At 33.5% G+C, this 24,757-nt stretch overlaps 1 long non-coding RNA gene across 1 annotated transcript in view; it reads right to left on the reverse strand.

Moving 5' to 3' along the window:
• LOC105466316 (uncharacterized) overlaps positions 1 to 24,757 on the reverse strand; it is a 110,608-nt gene that overhangs the window by 47,083 nt on the left and 38,768 nt on the right. The window contains exon 2 of the long non-coding RNA XR_011619364.1: positions 11,960 to 12,070. This is a non-coding gene — a long non-coding RNA (uncharacterized lncRNA). The remainder of the gene's footprint in view (positions 1 to 11,959; positions 12,071 to 24,757) is intronic.

Here is a 24,757-nt window from a genome sequence, read left to right on the forward strand (position 1 = left end):
TTTCTGCTCTGGTTTTTATAATTTCTTGTACTAATTTTGAGTCTGTTTTGCTCTTGTTTTCCTATTTCTTTAAGATGCATTATACAATTGTTTATTTGAAGTTTTTTCACTTTTTTGATGTAGACACTTACACCTATAACTTTCCTTGTTAGTACTGCTTTTGCTGTATCCCATAAGTTTTAATATGTTGTGTTTCTATTATCATTTGTTTCAAAATATTTTTGTTTCTTTTTAATTTCTTCATTGATATAGTGGTCATTCAGGGGGTTATTGTTTAATGTCTATTCTGCAGCTCTTGAATGAATAAAATGTGTATTCTGCAGCTCTTGGATGAAAAGGTCTATAAATATCTATTAGATCCGTATTAATCCACACTATAGATCAGTGAGCTTTAAGACAGGCTATTTGTAAATACATAGAGGAGACAAAAAAAGAATAAGACAATAAAGCACATCTACAAGAGCTATAAAATAATCTCAAAAGGAAAATTCTAGGCATTGTTGGCTTTAAAGAGGAGGTAGATAGTGTAGGTCTGTAGTGTAGGTTAAGTCTGATTTTTTTGTTGTTGATTTTCTGCCTGAAAGATCTGTCCAGTGCTGAAAGTGGGCTATTGAAGTCTCCAGCTAATACTGTATTGGAACCTATTTTTCTCTTTAGCTCTAATAATATTTTCTTTATATGTCTGAATTCTCCCATGTTGTGTGCACATATATTTAACACTGTTATATCCTCTTGCTGAATCAACTCCTTTATCATTAAATAATGACCGTCTTTTCTTACAGTTTTTGTCTTAAAATATAATTTGTCTGACATATGTACAATGAATTCTGTTCTGTTTTAGTTTCCATTAGCATGAGATATCTTTTCCCATCCCATTATTTTTATTCTATGTATGTTTTTATAGTTGAAATACATTTATTGTAGGCAATAGATCAATAGGTCTTATTTTCAATCCATTCAGCCAGTTTATATCTTTTGAGTGGAGAGTTTAGTTATTGAACATTTAATGCAATTATCAATAAGTAAGGATTTTTTTCTATTTTGCTATTTGTTTTCTGGTTGCTTTTTGGTTTTCAATTCCTTCTTTCTTTCCCTCTTGTCTTCCATTAGTGAAGGTAATTTTCTCTGGTGCTACAATTTAGTTCCTTGCTTTTTAATTTTTTTTGTATCCAGTGAATGTTTTTCGGTTTGAGATTACCATGAGGCTTTCAAGTAACCCTTGTAACCCATTATTTTAACCTGATAACAACATAACATTATTTGTCCACACAAAGTCAAGAAAACAAGCAGAAGAAATGTAATAGATACTTACCTTAACCTTGTTTTCCCAGTTTTTAAGTTTTTTGTTGTTTCTCTTTATTTCTTATTGTACTGTGTCTTGCAAAGTTGTAGTTACTATTTTTGACTGGTTCATCATTTAATCTTTATAATTAGGATAAGACTACACACCACAGTTACAGTGGTAAAATAGTCTGTGTTTTTCTGTGTACCTACTATTATCAGTAAGTTTTTGGCCTTCTGATGAATATTTATTGCTCATTAATGTGCTGAGTGAATTACTGCCTTCGGCATTTCTTGCAGGAAAATTCTGGTATTGATGAAATCTCTCAGCTTTTGTTTGTCTGGGAAAGTCTTTATTTCTCCTTCATATTTGAAGAACATTTCCACCAGATACACTACTCCAGGGTAACAGTTATTTTCCCTTCAGCACTTTAAATATGCCACTCTCTCCTGGCCTGTGAAACTTCCACTGAAAAGTCTGCTGTCAGACATGTTGGAGCTCCAGTGTATTTTATTTGTTTCTTTTCTCTTGCTGTTTTTACAATTATTTCTTTAGCCTTGAGCTTTGAGAGTTTGATTATTAAATGTCTTGAGGTTTTTTCTTTGAGTTGAATCTGCTTGGTGTTCTATAACCCTCTTGTACTTGGATATTGATGTCTTTCTCTAGATTAGGAAAGTTCTCTATTATTATCTCTTTGAATAAACTTTCTTTCTACCCCATCTCTTTCTCTGCCTTCTCTTTAAAGCCAACAATGCCTAGAATTTCCCTTTTGAGATGATTTTATAGCTCTTGTAGACGTGCTTTATTGCCTTATTCTTTTTTTGTCTCCTCTGACTATGTATTTACAAATAGCCTGTCTTCAAGCTCACTAATTATTTTATTTTATTTTATTATATTTTATTTTATTTTATTTTTATTTTATTTCATTTCATTTGCTTAAAGAACTCTGATGCATTCATCCATAAGTGAATAGCATTTTAAGGTACAGAATTGTGGTTACTTCTTTCTAATTATTTTAATCTTTCTGTTAAATTTATCTGATAGAATTCTGAATTGCTTCTCTGTACTATCTTGAATTTTTTTGAGTTTCCTCAATGTTTTGAATTTTCTCTGCGAAAGGTTACATATATCTGTTTGTATAGATTGGTCCCTAGTGCCCAGTTCACTTGGTGAGGTCATGTTTTCTTGGATAGTGTTGATGCTAGTAGATATTCTTTGGTGTCTGGACATTGAAGAGTTTGGTATTTATTGTTTTGACTGCCTGAGTTTATTTATAGCTGTCCTTCTTGGGAAGGCTTTCCAGCTATTTGAAATAACTTGAATGTTGTGATCTAAGCTGTTTCTGCTTTAATGGGTACCCCAAGCCCAGTAGTACTGTGGTTCTTGCAGAGTCATAGAGGTACTTAGACAAGATCTGGTAGAATTCTCTGGATTACCAGGTGGAGACTCCTGTTTTCTTCCCATACTTTCTTCTAGACAAAATATCTCTGTCTGTTGTGAGCCACCTGGAGCTGGAGGTGGGGTGATGCAAGCACTCCTGTGGTCACTACTACTGGGACTCTGGTAAGTCAGCCCTGAAGCTGGCAGAACACTTGGTCTCACCCAAGGCCCGCTGTAACTACTACCTGGCTACCATCTATATTCCCTCAAGGCCCTGGGGCTATATAATCAACAAATGGTGAAACCAGCTAGGCTTTTGTCCTTCCCTTCAGAGTGCAGTGGGTTCTCCCTGGTCCCAGGCAGGTCCAGAGGTGCTAGCTAGGATCCAGGGACTGGAGTCAAAAGCCTTAGCATTCTACCTGGTGTTCTATTGTATTGTCGCTGAGCTAGCACTCAAACCATGAGACATAGTCCTCATTCCTGCCTCCCCTTTCCACAGGCAGAGGATCCTCCCTCTGTGGCCACCACCACCAGAAGCCAATAGGAAGTACTGCTGATGTTCCCTTAAGACCCAAGATTTCTTCAGTCAAGTTCTGAGTGCTTCCTGATCTGGGACTCACCTTTCAAGGCACTTGGCTCCCTTTGGCCCAGGATAGGTCCAGGAATGTCATCCAGGAGCCAAGGCCTGAAATCAGGGATCTCAAGAGCCACCACTTCGTGCTCTATCCCCCTGTGGTTTAGCTCTGGCACCTCAGATGCAAGGTGAAGTTCCTGTTACTTTTCTATTCACTTTCCTCAAGCAGTGGGAGTCTTTCCCCATGCCCACTAAAGCTGGGAACGGGCTGAGTCTCACTCGAAGCCAGCAAGTCTCAAGCGTCTCACTGAAGGCCCTTTGCAAACTATCTGTGTATCACTGCTGGTTATCCAGAGCCTAGGGTGGTGGGAAAGCAGGTGTTGGGTCCTGCCAGGACTGGGTCCTTTCCTTCAAGGCAGTGAGTTCTCTTCTGTACCACCATGTGTCTAGAAATGATGTCTAGGAACTAGGTTCTGGAAGGGGGGTTTCACAACTCTGACTGTTGGCCTAACGTGCTGTGGCTGAGCTAGTATCCAAGGGGTAGGACAAAGTCCTCTTCACTTTTCCCTCTCTTCTCAAGTGGAAGGGAGGAGTGTTTTTTGAAACTGTGAGCTGTGTACTCTGGGTTTAGGGGAATGGTAGTGCAAGCACTCCCTTTAACTACCCTGTGGCGTCTCTCAGTAAGTCATGTGCCCCCAGACCACTGACTCTTAAAGGATATCAGCACTAGTTCTCACCCAGGAGTTGTAGTCCTTATTTCCTAGACTGCCTTGCAAATTTAAGGCCCCAGAGCACTTTAGCCCACAATTGTGAGGCTTTCCAGAACTCAGGTTCTGATTGTTCGGATGGGTCATTCCCCTCTGGCTAGGGCTAGTTTAAATACTCCCTCCATGGGTGAGCATCAGCCGACTTCAGCCTGGTTTTGCTTTCTACTGTGACAGGGCAACAATGCAATGTCTCACAATCCCCGTGCCTTCCCTCTCCCATGTGGCTGCTGCCAGGGGCCTGAAGAGGGGTGGTGTTGGTGATTTGAGATTGGCTCTCCTACCCTCTGCCTGTGCCTCTTTCAGTAATAGGAAGTTAAAACCAGGTACTGTGAGTGCTTACCTGATTGTTGGTTCTGATTAGGTTCTTTTTGTCTACGTGTAGATGGTTGTTAAATTGGTCTCCTTGCAGAGGTGACAATCAGTGGACCCTTCTATTTGGCTGTCTTTCTCCAAACCTCTGCATTAAGTTATTTATTAATACACATATATATATCTGTATTTAGGCATAAACGTATAAAAATGCACAAACAGGCAATAAATGGGCTGGGCACAGTGGCTTATGTCTGTAATCCAAGCTCTTCAGGAGGCTGAGGTGGGTGGATTGCCTGAGCTAAGGAGTTTGAGATCAGCCTGGGCAACATGGCAAAATCCTGTCTCTACTAAAAATACAAAAATATAGCCAGGTGTGGTGGCACATGCCTGTAGTCCCAGATACATGGGAGGCTGAGGTGGGAGGATTGCTTGAGCCTGGGAGTGGAGGTTGCAGCAAGCTGAGATTGGGCCATTCCAGCCCGTGAGACAGAGCCAGACCCTGTCTCCCAAAATTTTTTTTAAAAAATATTAACATTAAAAAAGACAATAAATGTAAAGATTTTAACAAAAGTATTAAAAGATAACTAATTTTTCATAATTTAGCCATTATATTAAATAAAACAATATATGTATTATTATGTTGTTTATTTTGATAAACCATAAGAATGTTTTTAATAAAAAGGAAATCTAGCCATTATCTTCTATACATATTTATACTTCCCATAATTATTATACTTATTCTGGTTGTATATTATATTAATCATCAATTTTAAACGAGTGATTCTTATCTGTGGTTCTTATCTGTGGTTAACCTTCCTATCTGTCTTCTTATCTGTGGTTAACCATGATCTGAAAGTATTGCTATCTTGAGAAACAGAGAAAGAAAAAAAACTAGACCACATTTGCCATCACTTTTATTACAGTATACTGTTGTAATTGTTCTACTTTATCTTATTGTTGTAAATTTCTTACTGACATCGCTGATAAATTAAACTTTATCATGGGTGTGTATGACAGAGAAACATAGTATATGTACAGTTTGGTACTATCAATAATTCAGTCATACAGTGTCTGGTAATGTATCCCCTCCAGTAATGGGGACTACTGTAATGAATTAATATTTTTTCAGACATGAGGAAAAAAATACCAGTAATAACCTTCAAATAAAAATCAATAAGCAGTGAAAACTCTTTAGCTATTTTTTCTTTATGATAACATATTTTAACAAATTTGAAATGAAAAATAGTACATGCGTACATATAATATTAGCAAAGGCATTCGCATCGCATGGTTTCTCTCTTTCTTTTCTTTTCTTTTTTTTTTTTTTTTTTTTTGAGGGAGTCTCACTCTGTCGCGCCCAGGCTTGAGCGCAGTGGCACAATCTCGTCTCACTGCATCCTCCGCTTCCTGGGTTCAAGTGATTCTCCTGCCTCAGCCTCTCAAGTAGCTGAGATTACAGGTGCCCGCCACCATGACCGGCTATTTATTTATTTATTTATTTATTTATTTTTTTAGTAGAGATGGGATTTCACCATGTTGGTCAAGCTGGTCTCAAACTCCTGATCTCAGGTAATACACCAGCCTCGGCCTCCCGAAGTGCTGGGATTACAGGTGTGAGCCACCCTGCCCAGCCATGTTTTCTTAACCTTAGCCATTCAAATACATAAGATGAATTATGATTGCTGACCAATGTTTTGCTTCTATTTCCACTTAAAAATTGTCTTGCCATCTAAAGATTATGTAACAGTGAACATGATATTTTGTATAAAATGAACTCTATAAAGAGATATCAGATATTATCATTCTATTTATTATGTGTGTGTATATATGTATATATACAACTATTTATTTTATATATATGTATATATAAACACCTATTAACAACACCTATTTATTTTCTTAATTCACAAACATAATGCTGGAAATGCAGTTAGCTTAACCATAAATCGTGAGATATTTAATTCTAATCTTGTATAAACCAAATACTATGCTGACATTTTTTAAATGATAAATTAAATTCTAAAGATTATATAAATCATCCCAATAGAACTCTTACTATGTATTGGAACCTTTTCTTTGCAGTAAGTATGAATGAAGGCTATTATGCAAGTACTTTTTAAAGTCACCAAAGGAAACAAATAGTTTATGAACTCTTCTTTTTCTTAGGCATTTTGAATACCTTTTCTATTTTAAATACTCCTAGAGTATACATATAACATTGCAATTATTTCTTTCTCATCAATCTTTAAAAACTTTAAAGTGAAAATAAAGAAACCAAGAAGTGAAACAAACAAACAAAAAAAAGTGAGATGGAGCCAACTTCCTACATACCTGAGGCTATCACTATAGAAAGCTAACACGATTTTTCTGTTAGGAGAAAGCAGATAGTTTAAATGTAGTAAAAGACATTTTTGCATGAATATACAAAAATAATGTGTGGTTGAAATAACTTGGGTACTTGAAGAATGCAACAAACTATATGATTAGTAAGTCAATACTTATTAATTTCTCAAGTAGAAACAAGTGAAGCATCTCCTATGCTAAACGAAATGTTTTTATTTCCTTTAGAGGAGTTCTTCCCTATTTATTGTGAGAGCTTCTCAGTAAAATTTCTGTTCACCTTAAAATTTCATCAAGTGGCTAGTTCAAGCTTACATTGTCCTGGTGAAGTTGTGCCAATTTGAACAAAAATTGCAATTTATATAATTTAACATTATTTCAAGAATATGTGGAAAAGGAGGTCATTGGTCTGGAAGAAACACATTAAGAAGGCAAATTAGAACTACAATAGTTGGTAAGGACAATGCTTATGCAAACTTGTGCCTCTGGAATTTAATTAAAGACCAATAAAGACCTGAAGCTGAGCAGAAAAATAAATAAATAAATAAACAAACAGAACTAAATTTTCAGAGACTTAAAGACGAAACTGAGAAAGAGGCATTTTATATGGTTTCAAATGGTGAAGAGAAGACAAAATTTTCTGGTGTCTGTTCTAAGGAGAATCTATGAACTCCTCAATCCCAAGACTGCTTTAAGACAGTTGATCATCTTTATATCTGTTCTCTCACCTTTTCCAAGTATAGATTAAAAAAATACAAAACAAACAAGTAATAAAAACACCCAAGACAAAAGACAAGTGAACAAACCATAGGAACAGATACTGGAATACTAGAGAAAAAGTCTTTAGTATAAACAGTAGAGATCTGATCAGATGAAACAAAGTCACAGAATACTGTATTTCTTTGTAAACAAACAAAACAAAATAAATCCCAAATACTGATGCTAAATTCAGTATAAGTTGACCATACAACAGTGAGAATGGTGGCCTCATTTAGGAAGAAACACTTAGATTGTAGATATTCATGCTGTTATTGTTCTTGAGCTATGGCTGTGACGTATTGATGGAAGTTTTACTTCTCTCAGAAACCACTAGGAACATACATGTAGTCAGATACAATTGAGTTTATTGTATTATTGGAAAGTGGGAGACTGCACATCATAGAGAACCATAGTGTTTCTCAGTAAGAAAAACTTGAACTTGTGCTTTGGTGAGGCAATTTTGAGGAGCATTTATAAAAATGGAGGTTTGCTACATATTGTATACTGTCAAGAACTAAAGAGACTTCCAGATTTTGATCAAGAAGTCAGAAAAGCTAAAGTTGTCATGATAAACAGGAGCCATTCACGTTAGCTAGTATGGTGATTTTTGTGGTTTGGACAATATTCTTGTGTTTCTTTGCGCTCAGACAAGATTATGAGGTAGTCCTGCTCTTGGTTACTGTTGCTTCTCTGATATTAATTTTCTAATTCTCTGTATTTTTAAAATGCTAAACACGAGAATATACTGATTATTTGTGATTTCCAAGTCAGCTCCTGAATGCCAAATGTCACTTTTTTTCTTTCTCGGGTAGTGAAATTTAAAATTAATAGAAGTTCACTGAACCACCATGTACCTTTCTGAATATTTTTATCAGTTATCTAACAGTAATATTCTACATAAAATCGTAAAAGAAGATTAACTGTCAGTGACTTTCTAGATTGAAAGGGGTGTGCAATATTCTTTGACAGTTACTGGAAAATGTATAGAATCCTAAAATAAATCAAAGACGTATACTTTATTTATAAGAATTACAGATAAGTGGACTTTCTTTAATTAAGGCTGTTTGACAGCAAATGTGTTAAAAGAGAAATGCCAATAAGGGATAAACTCCAAAAAGTTCTGCAGGTACCCCACCTGTAATGCATGTATATTCTACTTTTTTCCTAGTTCAGTTACTGGTTATGAGAGCAACAATTAGACCAATTTAATGCAATTCTTCCTTTAAAATAATCCCCAAATCATAATGTATACAGCTGTCTATTCTGACTTTGCCTTATATCATTACATTTTGGATGCATTTCATATTTATATATAAAATGTTGTTTACGTTCTTATTTTTTTGAAATCGGTTTAATTTTTATTTTATTTAATATTTACTTGTGAGAGCTTTCATAAAAATTCCAAGTGTATAGTTTTTTTATGTGTTTAAACTTTTATGCTTTCAAATCTCTTTTCTATGATCTATTCATTAGCAAACCACTACATGTCTTAAAGCTCGGTCTTGTTCAGAATGGAACATACTTTTATTCTCCATTACCATGAAAATATTTGTATTAGTGGCAGATTTCCCTGGAGAACTTTGGTTAGTCGACCTTTTAAAATTTCAGGCTAAATAATAAATCCTTCAAAAATTAAATTGTCTTTAGTGGTAGAACTAGAAGATGTCTTAAGATTCACCGAATTCTTGTTTTCCTTTTCATAAATGGGTTTAAGTTACTTCTGCAAAGACATGTAGCTAATAAATGCAAAGTAAGGACCAGAATTCAGGTTTCATGATTTCCGGAAGAAGTCCCTTTGTGCTCTTCTCCTTAAAATTTTCGAGCTTTCTGCGTGTATTTGTGGGTGCGTATGCGCGTGCACGTGTGTATGTGTGTACAGGCATACATGCATATGTGTATCTTTTCAGAAATTAATCATCTCCAGGACAAGTCATTGTCATTTTCTATTCTGCAGTATTCCGCAGCATCTCTTTATCCTGATTTTTTCCCATCAAGATGTTGGAAGGAATACCTTAAAATACAAATTCCGTGTTTGCATTTCTAGGTTCAAAAACCATCTATCATTTTCTACTGTTCCTAAGAAAAAACTCAGAATGTCTAATCTTATCTTCAGGATCCCGCTATAGCTGTTTCTTGCCCCACTCTACAGCTTCCAGTGATACCATTCTTGCCTACAGTCACAACGTGCCATGCCCCCTAGCCTTGTTTCCATCATCAAAGACACCATATACGTATATGTAAGACATAACGTGAAGAATTTGGCTCATGCACTATGGGGGCTGGTAAGATTAAAATCTGTAGGGAAGCCAGCAGGTTGGAAACTCAGGCAATATTTGCATATTATTGTCTTTCTTAAGCCAGAATTCCTTCTCATCTTGGAAATGTCGATTTTTACTCTTAAAGCACTTCAACTAATTGGGTGAGGCCCAGCTACATTATTGATGTAGCTTTACTTAAAGTCAAATGATTGGAAATGTTAATCACTTCTGCAAAATATCATCTTAGCACCATTCAGACTAGTGTTTGACCCCAAAACTACGCACCATAGGCTAGCCAAGTAACCCATAAAGTTAACTACCCCAGGTGCCAATATTATCTTCCAAAAGTTCACTTAGGGTACCTGCAATCAACTATTACTGTTAGGATTTAACTACATATCTAGTTGGAGTCAATTGATCAAGGACCCTCTGGACTCAATGGCTGGATAAGCACATCAAGGATACAATCCTAGTCTATCAGGGTAGAGTCAGAAAAACAGAAACATGATTCTATTTTAAACAGAAATCATTTTATATTAGAAATTGGTTATGTATATATTATAAATGGTAGAAGTCCAAAGGAAGACAGAATGAGACTGCAAGGAAAATTGAAAAAAGAGTTATTCACAGACATAAGTGCTTATAAACAGCAGTTACCAGAGGCTGTAATCAATAGGGCTGGTGTAAACCAAAACGGAGAAAGTAGTATCAGAGCCCTGGAGTATATTCGCTGCTGAACAAACTGCTGAGAGTTGTTCTTTGCATGTTGTTGGAATCACAAAAGAGGGTCTTACAAACATAGCCACTTACTGAAATGCTATTGGGAAGCAAAAAAAAAAAAAAAAAAAAGAAAGATAAAAGAATATCTTACATCTATATGCACATCATTGAATAGTCTCATCTTCCAAACACCATACTTTCTTTTGGACAAACCCAATTAAGGAGTTTTGGAAACGTTTGCAGACCTTCAACTCCAATAATTCAGAGAAGGTCATATATGAGGCTGATACATTAGCAGTATGTAACTGGAGCACCATATGTATCATTTTGGATTTAAAAAGCCTGAGGACTTCTTTACATCCTTATAGGAATGACTCCAAAGTATTTCCAGTCAACACCACAAATTTTACCAGTAAGAGTTTAATTTGGACTTTCATTGTCCTGATGGTACAGATAGCTGAAATGTATTTGCTGCTTCTAGTGCATGGTCATTGAAACCCTTTGGAGCTATATTTCTTATTAGGGTCACAACCTTCCTCAAAGGCTTAGATTAAAACTAACATCCATTTATATCTACTGCCCTAACAGATATGTTTGAAAATAAATGAAAACAAAAACAGTATTATAAAATTGTTTTCTTGCTCTTTTGGTATTTTTTTCTAACTTCGCTGTTTTGCCATGGGGTAAGAATATTATTATACTGCAAAACCAGTGGGATCTCTTTAATTCAGCATCCAGTTATTTACAAGACTTCAAAATATTTGTCTCCTGTTTTACAAATATTTTACCAACCTCCTCATCATGAGAGAATTTAGAGAGAGCTCTCATGTTTACTCTAAAATATTTCTTTAGGCTACAATGTGACATACATACACACATTTTCAGGCTCCTTAGTTAATATCTACACCAAAGCTAGCGATATCACTTTAGTGATGAAATATCATTATTAGATGACTTCCTACCTCTGGTAAAGTGTTCAGGTCCATGCTGCTATATCTGTCAATGTTGATATTTATCATTAATATCCAGTAGAACTTTTAAAAATAAGATTATTCATTTTTAACATCCCATCTTCCCCAAATATAAACAGAATTCCAAAAAAAAAAAGAATGAGAGATTTCAGAAGTCTAGACATGTTCATCCATGATTTACTCCAAAAACATATTTAGTTTTTACTGAATTTCAGATCATTGACATATTTATGTTTCTAGCTTAATGTTCTAGAAAAGCCCAAAGCGGAAATCTGAGTTTGGCTGTTAGTGAAAATGGCCTCTTCCAGAATTTATGTGCAACTGCTAACCTGATTGTGAGCAGCATGTGCCCTGAAGAATAAAGAGAAAGGCATGATTGTGAATAGAATAGTAGGTGGGATAAGAGCGGTAGAGAGAATTGTGTGTCTTCTCTCTCACTTTGTCGAAGTTACTGTTTTTATTCTCCTTGTAGACAAAGGTTAATGCCTGCATTTGTAGGAAGCTGTATTTATAAGGGATTTTCTGTGTTTTTTTAGAGTCCAAGTGACAAATGTCATACCAGATTTGAGGATGGCCCATTAGACCTCCCAACATACCTCCAATTCCAGTAGAACAGAGAATAATTGTGGCACTCTGACCTGGGCATTTTGGCTTCACACATGATGTTTTTACACAGGACATTGACTGCATTGGCACCTGAGGTCTTCCTAATGAGGAGAGCAAAATGGAAGACTAATGATAAATGTACTCCAAAGCCCTAACACACTTAGTTTTGGATATGATGGTGATACCAATGTAGTATAAACATCAATGTTAATGTTACTTTGCTTTTTTTTTTTTTCCCCATTTTCAGGTACATCAGAATGACTAGATTTTCAAGGTTTGAATGAATTGCAGATATCAACTGTAGTAATTCTAAATGCCATATATCAATCTTATACGTTGTTTGTGGTATCACAATATAGAGTAATTTTCAGATCCAAAATGTAGGCAGATTGCCTCCTCCTTGAGTCAAAATCTACAAAATTAACTCATCCTAGACTCCCCTAGTATTGTGTAAGGCCTCTAGAAAAAGATATCATTATGTGCAATGAGGCAAGAAATGAAATAAAAAATAGTCATTGAAGAAATTAATCATTATGCCAAGCATATAATAGGATTTGTTTTCCTAACTGATTGACTAATCAAATTACTCAATTGACTTCCATAGGAAGATATTAACTATTTTGGAATGACTGTAGAAATGTTTAAGGAAAATCTACTTTTTAAGAAAACTTAAAAATAAATTTTATCCTTTCTAAGTAATGTGCTCTTTTTATATTTTCTTTCCGACTTTTATTTTAAAAGGGTACAAATGCAGGTTTGTACCTGCATGGGTAAATTTCATGTGATGGAGATTTGGTTTATTATTTTATCACTCAGATAATCAACATAGTACCTGATAGATCATACATCCTTCCTTACCCTCCTCCCACTCTCAAGTAGCTCCCGGTGTCTATTGTTTTCTTCTTTGTGTCCATGTGTACTCAATGTTTAGCTCCCACTTATAAGTGAGAACATATGGAATTTAGTTTTTCTGTTCTTGCATTAATTCACTTAGGATAATGACTCCTAGCTCTATCCATGTTGTTGCAAAGGATATGATCTTACTGCTTTTTATGGCTGTGTAGTATTTCATGGTGTATATGTACCATGGTAAATGTGATCTTTTATTATGAATGTCCTTCTTTCTTGAAACTACTTATAAGACATTAAAATGTTGTTGTTTTTATCTTTTGGGTTGACATTAATACAACATAAACAATACAGATTTGACTTAAAATAAGATTTTTTCTTTATCCTTAAAAATCCAAGCCATAAAAGATATAATATAAATGCAATATTATTGAATTAGCTATTGTGTGCTGCGTGTGGTTACTCATACCTTTAGTCCCAGAAGTTTGGGACACCAAGGTGGGAGGATAGCTTGTGGCTAGGAATTCAAGATCAGCTGAGAAATAAGGCAAGACTCCTGCCTCTACATAAAAGAAAGAACACAAATTTAATTAATGTGCATTGGGTGGCTTACCTGGGAAAAGAGATTATGTTGCAAAACGTTAGGCAAAAGTGGTTCTTATTCTCCCAAGCATGCATTGTTAGATGTGTATTTGTGTTTGTGTGGGTTTTCATACATGAGATAAAGTGCACATGTACTAGCGTAGTAGTTTGATTTCAGAAAGGGGAGCGGGGAGAAAAAGGAAGGAATTTTCATTTATTGAGCTCCTATTTTGTCCCAGCTATTGTGATTGATGCTTTACATACACTAGCTCTTTTAATTCTAAAAAACCCCTGATTATGTGACAAATGTTACCGCTTCCACTGGTGGGCTAGGAAACTAACAATCAGTGATTATAATCTTGTTCAAAACTGTGTATCAAAAATGTTTAAAGTTTATAAGTTAAACGAATTAATTGTCATGCTTTGATCTATGAACAAACCTATATTAAACAACTTTTATATTAAAGGAATGATTGCTATGAAATGGGTTCTCCCCTTCATAGTTATAGGAATTTAAACTACTACAAATTTTTTGAAGGCAATTTAGAAATAGTATCTTATTTAATAATATAAATAATTTTTAACATAATTATTCTCTTTTTAGGAATGAATTGTACAGTAGTAAAATAAGCCCAGATAAGTGTGTGTGTGTATGTGTATGTATGTGTGTGTGTGTGTGTGTGTGTGTGTATATATATATATATATATTTTTTTTTTTTGAGATGGAGTCTCACTTTGTCATCCAGGCTGGAATGCAGTGGCCTGATCTCAGCTCACTGCAACCTCTGCCTCCCGGGTTCAAACAATTCTCCTGCCTCAGCCTCCTGAGTAGCTGGGATTACAGGCACGCACCACCATACCTGGCTAATTTTTTGTATTTTTAGTAGAGACAGGGTTTCACCTTGTTGGTCAGGCTGGTCTTGAGATCCTGACCTCGTGATCCGCCAACCTCGGTCTCCCAAAATGCTGATATTAGGTATATAATTTTGACATTTTTTACAATAGCTAAAATTGCACTCAAGCTTGATGGGTAACATGGGAAAATCATTTTAAAACTATGCTCTTCACATAAGTTTCAGCATATGGCTATAATAGGTAAAAATGATTAAATTTAAGAAATACTCCAAATGTGTTTGAGTATTTCAAATACTCCAAATGTAACCTTTATTAATAATATAACCTAATTTCAGGATTACATATGCGCAAATTTTTGTCTGAGCATTATTTATAGTAGTAAAAAACATTGCAACAAAAAATAAAAATATTAAATTATAAGAAAGTACTGTAATATCATCAAACAAAGACATTTCATGAACAACCAGTATAATCTTTTTTTTTTTTTAATCTTAAGGTAACGAAAGATTGAGTTTTAACAATTTAGTTTTTAAAAATCTGGCACAAATGGAGGATACAATTTGTAAATCTGTCTGCTTCTTTCTGTTATTCCAAGTTCCTTGAACAAATTGTTATCTACATATTCTCTTACCTATACATACGTCATATTGTAACAGGAAAACAACAGGTTTATCATCAATAGAAAAATTATGCATTTGAATTTCCTAAAGATTAAAGACAGAAAGAAGGTGGGATCAAATTATAGAAAGAACCCATGGCTAAAATCTCTTTGGCTTTCAAATTGGAGGTTTTGTTTATGAGGAGCAGGATAGAAACTATACTGCATATGAAATGTCAGAAATGTGAGGGACAAAATAAAAATTTAAAAATGTTAGAGAAGAAAACAATTGCCCACAAAGCAACAGTTAAATTTCTAGGATTTAAATTGATGGAAAAAAGTAGTGTGTATTTAGATAAAATAAGATTTAGCTGAAAAGACAAACTGAAGAAAGAAGTTATAAATCGCATAATTCATTGTTTGTCTAAGATGATCTTCCAAATAACTCATAAAAGATATTCTTAAGCAAAATGAAAACAATGAAATAACAATATGGTAACCAAATAAACAAAGAGAGTGCAAAAGCATTTGATTTTTTTTTTAAAGTTTAGAACAAAATATCAGTTACTTTAAAATGAAATGAGGAGAAAGGAGAAGGAGAAATAGGAAAATTAAAAAATACCACTTTTCTTGACTATTTGAATAAAAGAACAGAGATACCGATCAATTTCTAATTAATTTTTTTAAAAAAGCTTAAGTGTGGTAAACAATTAAAACAGAACACATCAAGAAGAGATACAAAATTCATTATTTTCCAAATATTAAAAGATATATAACAAATGGATCAATGTAAAAAATTGATCAAGGTAGTAAACATAAAAATTATGTAAAGATATGTTCATGTGTGTGTGTGCGTGTGCATTCATGCACAAACCATGGATATCATGTAAATAGAAAAATAATAATTCTGAAGGTATCAGTTAATCACAAAAACTCTAGGATTGAGTAAGAAAACACACTTTAGTTATACAATGTTTTGAAGGCTTACACCTAACTAAAATTTTTGAAGGAAGATTGAAAATGAAGCGTTGGAGAAAAATTTTACAACAAAATAGTAGATGTAGCAATATTTAACAAATAGATTATATAAAAATTCTATAAAGTGATATAAATCTTTTAGCAAGCATTATTTAATAATGATACATATTTTCAATTTATATGAATATTCACATGGTATCAATCACAAAATTTCAAATTCTGTAAAGCAGAATTACACTTCTCTAAGAATAAAGCAAGTATGTTAAAACAAACAAAAAAACATAGATTGTAGAAAGGAAAACTTAAAAATTACTATAAATGTGGAATTTAAATGAAAAACAAAAATTTGCATAAAACCAAAATTTATAGGTTATGTATAGATAAGGATGAAAAAAAAAACTGCCCATTAAAACATGTGCATCATAGGTGGAATAAAATAATAAGTGCCAAACTGAGAAAAATATTATTTCAGAGTTTAAGGTTTAGTATCACTATAATTTTCACAGTGTTTCTAAAACAGTAAAAAAAATAAAAATAAAAAGCCTACTGACATTTAAAAATTTGTCTAAGGGATTTTAACAGGTCAAAAATAAAAAGCATTCAAATAGACTTGACATATACCTTAAAATGTTTAATATAATTGCAATGCATAAAATATTACAATGAAAACCCTGTATGTTCATAATGACATTAACAAAATAATTCATTTTTCATAACCAAACATTGCTGAGGCAGCATCTGTTCTTTCTGAACACTGAAGGGGAAAGAGCAGACATAACCAAACATTTATCTTTCTTTATTCCCTTAACTTTATTTGAGAGTAACCAACAATTTGATGTGGGAAAGTTCTTTTTTTTATAGAAGAAATTCAACTAATAAAGACTGAATAAATGATAACTACAGAGCATCATCAGTTTGCAGCCCCTGAGGAAATGGTGGATTTAGGCAATAACTTTCAGTTTTGGCAGTGAGTGAAAGTTCCTAGGGAACTTTAGGATGTATGAGTTAAATAGACTACACGCAAGTTCACTGATCAATGTCAACATCAGAAAAATAAAGACAACTAGAGATCATATATACCTCTTTACACATTGCAATAGATAATACACTGGACTGCATATAAGTTATTTTTAGATTACTAAGTCTGATAGGACATGTAGATCTAACTACCAGTTTAACAGCAATTCAAGGGCAAAGGTGAATATTAACTAATGTCATAGTATTACAACAGTCAAATTCAAATTATTGGAAATTCTAGTACTAAGTGATAAGAAAGATGAGGAAGGATGAAGGGAAGAATTTTAGATTTGGAGACATCAGCCAAGTTCATAAAACGGAATGTACTTTGATCTTAATGCAAACAAACTGTCTGTAAAAATATGTGAGATAATCAGGGAGATTAAACACTAACTGGATATTGGATATTTTTTTAAGAATAAAAAGAATTTATTTTTTAACTGTTTAGAAGTTATTTTCTGATTTTTTAAAATTTTATTTTTTTAATTGACAAATAATGTTTGTACATAATCATAAAGTATATAGGGATGTTTCAGTACATACACTATATAGGGATAACATCAAGGTAATAGCATATCAATAATCATAACAATTTATTTTTTATTTGTATTGGGGGCACTCAACATCCTCCTTCTACCTATTTGAAATTACATGATGACTATAGTTAATAGTCATCCTGCAGTGGTATAGAGGACTTCAATTTATTCCTTTTATGTGTCTGTAATTTTCTATTCTTTAAAAATCTCTCCCTTTCCCCTACCTTTCCCCGCCTCTAGTATGCTCTACTCTACCTTTTAAGTCTGTAAGACCAACATTTTTTAGTTTCCACTAAACTAAATGAATGAGAGCATGCACAAAGTATTTAACTTTCTATTCCTGGCTTATTTCACTCAACATAGTGTCCTCCAGTTCCATTTATGTTGCCACTGTATATATGCACCACATTTTCCTCATTCATTCACCTGTTATTGGTCATCTACATGTTCATTCCATATGTTGGCTATTGCGAAGAGTGCTACAATAAACATGAGGCTGCAAATGCCTCTTTAATAATATAATTATTTCCTTTCTTTTGGATAAATACCCAGTCATGGGATTGCTGGATGCTGGTGAGGATGTAGAGAAAAGGGAACTCTTACACACTGTTGGTGGGACTTGTGTAAGTCTAACTTATATTGATGGTTAATAGAACTACTATGGAGAACAGTATGGAGGTTTCGAAAAAAATACTAAAATTTGCTATTTTGATAATTAATTTAAAAGCATTCTTATTAAATATAGAAATACGATAAAGATTCCAGCTATCCCTGCACATATTCAAAATTCCACTGATTATTCTAGCCAAGATAATACGACATATGAGAAAAATTAAGACTGAAAACAAACTTGTCACCAATGGCTTAGTACATGACCTTTTGCTATGAATAGTCCAGAGACTATGTATCAAACCTAGAGTAAGAGAGTTCAGAAAGATGATCAGATACAAGACAAATTATATATATATATATATATATATATATATATATATATATATATATATACACACACACACACACACGCGCATGCGTGTGTGTGTGTATCCTCAGTGGTTTGCAAAGGTAGAATTTAGAAACTGACACATTGAGTTTGCCTGTGTGGTGCTTGCCTTTTTTGTCTACTCTCTTTCTTGGCTTAGCAAAGCAATAGACGTTAGCAAAGCAACAGTGAGGACCTAGATGTATGCACAGGTTCTTGGATTCTGCTTAATTTCCAAATGAGGGAGAACACAAAAATGTTTACCCCTTTTATGGATTAATAATGGGACCCCTGAAACAAGAAAATTAGGATAGACTGAAGTGGATTTAACAGACTTCATAATATACATATATGGTATAATTTCAATTTATACTATATTACATATAGTATTTTTTTTTAAAGAGAGAGCATACTCTACATATATTGGTTGACTCTGCAGTGACAGAGGTTGTGTTTGCTCCCCCGTTGTTCTCTGGAGGATTCAAATAGAATATGATCCCCCAAGATTTTAAGTGGTCTTTCCTGTTCCCTGATACCTGGAGAACCTCACCTAGAGATAGTAACAAGTTGAAGGCTGAAAAATCTCCATCTGGATAGAATAAGTTCTAAATATCATGGCTTGCTTTTTCTTTTGATAACTTCCTTTGTAAAGAATCAGATTGTAAATAGTTTAGATTTTGGAGGCCATTTAGTGTATTTACAATGATCTAACTATGCCATAGTAGAGCAAAGACTAGTAATAAGCTCCCAGCTGTTGTTGCTTTGCTAAGCAAAGAAATAGACAATACATAGTTAATCAATTTGGTTATGTTACAATGAAACTTTATGGAGACTAGAATTTTCACATGTCACAAAATAGTTATTTTTTAAAATTCTTTTCCAAGACATAAAAATCATTTTAGCTCATAGACTGTACCAAAACATGTTATCAAGCTATAGTTTAATGACCCCTGGTTTAACATATCACACCAGCAGAATTTGAAGCTAATGAAAATAGTAGCACACTTCAGGGGATTTTCCAGCAAAAGAAAGAGCATATGAAAAATACACATATAAAAGCCCTTTAGGAGCAGGACTACTGCTGTATGAGAACAATAATAATTTAAACAAATAGTAATAATAATATAAGTATTCCAGAAGTTTCCATTTCAGCCCAAAATACTGTCTGGATTATAAACTATAAATATAAACTTGTGAATTAAAAGTTAGTAGGAGAATTGAAGGAGCTGAGATAAGTATAAGTGGCCTGGGTAAGCTAGTTGAAGAAATAACTAAAGCAAAAACATATTATTAAATCTTTGTTTTGCTTTGTTTCACTTTTTAAACTTTGTAATGTAAGGTAGTGTTATAATTGGATTTAATGTTGATGATATAGAAAGTGTTTAAAATGTTGAGTGTCTATTAAGCTTTAATTAAAAAGATAATATTTAAAGTGTTCATTTTAATATATTTATTTTCCTAATGGAGTAAATTATTAACAATAGATCGAATTTGATAATGATAGTCCTATTTATACCTGAGAGGTTTTGCTGTGTAAGACAGGCTATTCTACTATGCAGCCAGAGAAAACGAGATCCTGTTCTTTGTAGCAACATGGTTGGAGCTGGAGGTCATTATCCTAAGGGAACTAATTCAAGAACAGAAAACCAAATACTCCCTGTTCTCTTTTACAAGAGGGAGCTAAATATTGAGTACATATGAACACAAAGCAATAACATACTCTGGACCCTGCTTTAGGGTGTAGGGTGAGAAGAGGGTGAAGATTGACAAACTATTGGTTACTATGCTTGTTACCTGGATGACAAAATAATCTGTACACCAAAGCTGTTGATGCACAATTTACCCATGTAACAAACCTGCACATGTACCCCTGAACCTAAAATAAATGTTTAGAAAAAAAGATTGGCTATTGTAATTAAATCCTACTGTGTTCTATTAACAGGTTAAATAAATTCAAACTTTGTGAGTCACATTTTAAAGTTACTTAACATTTTGGCTCCTCTTTTTTTAAATATTTCTGTAATAACATAATTGAGATGGTTACACTCACTATTATGTAGAAATATTCCTCTATGATGTTGATAGGGCACATCTGAACATTTTTTTTTTTTTGAAATTAGCAAGCCAAGCATTTCTCTTTGTGAGACAAATATGCAATTGCTCTGAATTTAAAAAGCTGGTAAATTTTAAAACCTTAACATTGTTAGGCTGAATAGTTTTCAGATATATGTGAGGATAGTAACTTTTTTAAAATAACTATTCATATGATGCAGAGCACCTTCATGATTATGAACTCAGTTCTATAAAACAATCGTATGCATGCTTTAGAGATCTATGAAATTTATATTATATAATTATTTTTCTCACCTCCTGGATATTCTTTTATTTCAAGCATTAAAACCAAAAGTCAAACCAGCACATTTCATACTTTACTGGTTATTTTTTCAATTACTCTGTATATGCCACCCATATTTTCAGTTACTCTGTATATGCCACCCTTTACATCAAGACATGTAAAACTGGCAAATAATAGCTTAGTCTTAGAAGAAAATAATCAAAGTTGTTATTTTAAAAGTATGGATGCAGTCCTCTGATCATAGGCCTAACCTATAAGATAATTTGATCTAATTCCCCCTTTGTAACACTTACCACAATACCAAATCTTTGAAGGAATGTCCTTTACTTTTCCAAATATGCTTATATCTCCAAATCCTAGTACAATGTGTAATATATAATAGGTACTTAATAAATGTTTTTTTGAGACGAATTTTCTCTCTTGTCACCTAGGCTGGAGTGCAATGATGCAATCTCGGCTCACTGCAACCCCAGCCTCCCAGGTTCTAGCGATTCTCCTGCCTCAGCCTCCAGAGTAACTGGGATTACAGGCGTGCGCCATGACACCCAGCTAATTTTTTGTTTTATCAGTAGAGACAGGATTTCACCATGTTGGCCAGACTGGTCTTGAAGTCCTGACCTCAGGTGATCCACCTCCCTCTGTCTCTCGAAGTGCTGGGATTACAGGAGTGAGCCACTACACCTGGCCAGAGTTTTATAGTTTGTGGTCTTACATTCCAGTCTATTTTAAGTTGATTTTAAAGTTTGATCTCAGAAAAGGGCCAATGTTACTCTTTTGCTTGTGAATATCATATTTTCCAAGAACATTTATTGAGAAGACTACTTTTTCCTCATTTCGTATTTCTGGTGATTTTATTGAAGACTTGTTGACCCTGTAAGTGTGAGGGTTTTTTTTTTTTTTTTTTTTTTTTTTTTCTGGGCTGTCTGTTCTCTTCCATTGTTTTGTCTGTCTGTTTTTATGCCAGTACGATACCACTTTGATTAGCTTTGTGATATAATTTGAAATCTGGAAGTGTGATCCCTTTAGATTTGTTATTACTCAAGATTGCTTTAATTTTTGGGGGTCCTTTGTAGTTCTGTGCAAATTTTTGATTTTTTTTATTTCTGTGAAAAATGCCATTTGAGGATTTTGATAGGGATTACATTGAGCCAGTAGATCACTTTGTGTAATATGAGTATTTTGACAATATTAATTCTTTTGATCCACGAACACAGGATATATGATATGGTTTAGATATTTGTCCCTTTCAAGTCTCGCATTGAAATGTGATCACCAGTGTTGAAGGTGGGGCCTAGTAGGAAGAGTTCAGTTCACGGAGCTAGATCCCTCATGAATGACTCCCTGTGGTAATAAATTCACAGGAGAGCTGGTTGTTTCAAGAGCCTGGCATCTCCCTGCTTTCTCTCTTACTCCCTCTACCACCATGTAACATGCTGGCTTCTCTTCACCTTCCATCATGGTTGTGCACTCCCTGAGGCCCTCATCAAAAGCAGATTACAAAACTATGCTTCCTGTACAGCCTGCAGAACCATAAGCCAAATAAATCTCTTTTCTTTATAAATTACCCAGTCTCAGGTATTCCTTTATAGCATTGTAAATGTAGTGATACAATATCTTTCCATTCATTTGTGTCTTCTTTGATTTCTTTCATCAAATTTACACTTTTCATTGTACTGATATTTCACCTCCTTGGTTAAATTTACTCATATGTATTTTATTATATTGTAAATGGGATTTTTAAAATTTGTTTTTTGTCTGGTTTCTTTTTGGGTGTAGAAACAACTTTTATAAGTTGATTTTTTTAATCCTCTAATGTTACTAAACTTGTTACTTCTGACAGTTTTTCTTTCTTTCCTTTTTTTTTTTTTTTTTTTGGTGGAGCCTTTAGGATTTTTATATATATGATTATGTCATCCAATTTGAATGTGTTTTATTTATTTATTTTTCATGTCTAATTGCTCTGGCTAAGACTTCCAGTATGTTAGTGAAAAGAAGTGGTAAGAGTGGACATTCTCATCTTCTTCCTGATTTTATAGAAACATATTTCAGCTTTTCATCATTGAGAATGATATTAGTTGTGGGCTTGTCACATATTCTCTCAATGTCTGGTAGAATTAACCAGTGAAGCCTCAGATCCTCGGATTTTTCTTGTTGGGATACTTTAGGTTACTGCTGCAAACTCCTTACTCACTTTTCTTGTTTAGACTTTCTATTTATTCCTGATTTGGACTTGGTAGGCTGCATGTTCCTAGGAATTTATTCCTTTCTTCTGTGTTGTCCAATTTTTTTATCATGTGGTTGTTCATAGAAGTTTCCTATCATCCTTTGTGGTAATGTGTCCTCTTTCATTTTGCATTTTCATTATTTCAGTCTTTCTTCTTAGCCTAGCTAAAGTTTGGTCAAAATTTTAATTTTTCAGAACACTAAGTTTTAGTTTTGTTAGTCTAATTTTGTTATTTTTCAAGTCTCTATTTTATTTCTGCTGTAATCTGTACTTTTTCCTTCCTTCTACTAACTCTGTGCTTGGTTTGTTCTCTGTTTGCTAGTTCTTGGTGGTATAAATTTAGCCTATTTCAGTTTATTATTTTTTCATCATGTAGCTGACTGTTTCTATAAATTCCCTTCTTAGTACCACATCTGCTACAACCCCGAAGTTTTAGCATGTTTGATATGTTGTGTTTCCCCATTTTTATTTGCCTCAAGAATTAAAAAAAAAAAATCTTTGATTTTTTTAATGAAAGAGATTTCTTCTTTAAACAATTGGATTTAAAAAACATATTGTTTAATTTCTAACTATTCCTGAGCTTTTTACTTTTCCAACAGTTGTAGATTTTTAATTTTAAATAACAGTAATCAGAAAAGAAGCTTGATATGATTTCAGTTTTCTTAAATATAATAGAATTTGTTTTGTGGCCTAGCATATAATATATCCTAGATAATGCTCCGTGTATACTTGAGAAAATATATGTATTCTATTGGTGTTAGATGCATATATCTGTGAGGTTCATTTGGTCCACAGTGTTGCATAAGTCTGCTGTTTCCTTATTGATTTTCTTTGTGTGACCTAACTGTTTTTAAAAATAGTGATGTTGTTTTCCGTCACTATTATTTTATTTCTACTTCATTCTTCAGTTCTGTTAATATTTTCTGTATGTTGGTGCTCCAATGTTGAGTGTTTATATGTTTATAATTGTTATAACCTCATGATTAATTGGCCCATTAACCATTATATAATCCCCTTCTTTGTCTTTTATTACATTTTTTTAAAATGTAAAGTCTACTTATACTCACATGAATGTAATTACCACTGTTCTCTTTTGGTTGGCATTAACAAGGCATAATTTTTTCCACTTTTTCACTTTTAGTTATGTTGTGGCCTTGAAAGTAAAACAAGCCTCTCATACACAACATATAATTGTGTCTTACTTTTTGTCCATTCAGTCACTTTATGTCTTTTAATTCAATAGCTCAACTTATTTACATTTAAAATAATTATTGATCGGTAAAGACTATTTTCATTTCTGTTATTTTTCTTTACTTGCTATCTTCCTGATCCTTTATTGTTTTCTTTCTCCCTTGATGCCTTCCATCATAGTTTTTATAATTTTCCATAGTTATTTAATCTCTTTCTCTTCATTATTAGTGTATCTACTAATGATAAACTCAATGTATAGGTATCTACTAATGATAAACATAGTGTATAGATTTTTTATTTTGTAGTTACCATTAGGCATACTTAAAACATTTTGAACAGTTAATTTTAAGCTTATCATGGGTTAATTCAGATTATATTTAAAAATTTCTTCCAACTTAAGTAATCCACTCAATATTTTATGTTTCTGATGCCACTATTTAAATCTTTTAAGATATTGTATCCATTAACAAATTATTGTGGCTACAATTATTTTTAAACACTTTTGTTTTAAATTTATATACTAGAGGTATAAGTGAGGTCAAAGCTGTAATACAGTCTCCCAGGAAAGAAAAGCCCAGGCAGGATCTGATGCTTCACTGCTGAATGCTACCAAATAAAAGAAG

The sequence above is a fragment of the Macaca nemestrina genome, chromosome 2 (genome assembly GCF_043159975.1).
Source record: "Macaca nemestrina isolate mMacNem1 chromosome 2, mMacNem.hap1, whole genome shotgun sequence".
Lineage (NCBI taxonomy): Eukaryota > Metazoa > Chordata > Mammalia > Primates > Cercopithecidae > Macaca > Macaca nemestrina.